The following is a 518-nucleotide window of genomic DNA, read 5'->3' on the forward strand; positions in this document are numbered from 1 at the left end:
CAGAATAATTTAAGTATGAATTTCTGAAATTCAGAAAGCTTGTCTTGTGTAGCCACAGCCCATAGGTGTATAGCTGAAAGTACTCCTCATTATATAATCATGAAAATACATCTGTTGATACCAGATTCCCAAATGTAACTTTTTCCGTTTTTCTTCCAATCTGTAATGCCCAATAATGATTGCAATACCCCTTGTAAATTCAGGTACAGCATAGATAAAAGGCCTCAATCTTTCCTTTGAAACATTTAGTGTCAATTTTTGCTCTGCCTACCAGTTCTGCTTGCACAGTCATGGAGTCAGAGGACACATCTTGTGTAGCTTGCACAGACACACTATAGATGCCCAACTGGCCAGGGGTCACTGGTCCATGAGACATGGTATGCTGAGACATGGTCTTCCTGTCCACTACATCGCACCCTGCTCCATGCTATCAAAAGCTAATTATGCAGCAGTCTGCATCACTGTTGCATCATCTCTCAATTAAAATTGTTAATTGTACACAAAGTGATTCAAAACTG

The sequence above is a fragment of the Anguilla rostrata genome, chromosome 2, assembly GCF_018555375.3.
Source record: "Anguilla rostrata isolate EN2019 chromosome 2, ASM1855537v3, whole genome shotgun sequence".
Lineage (NCBI taxonomy): Eukaryota > Metazoa > Chordata > Actinopteri > Anguilliformes > Anguillidae > Anguilla > Anguilla rostrata.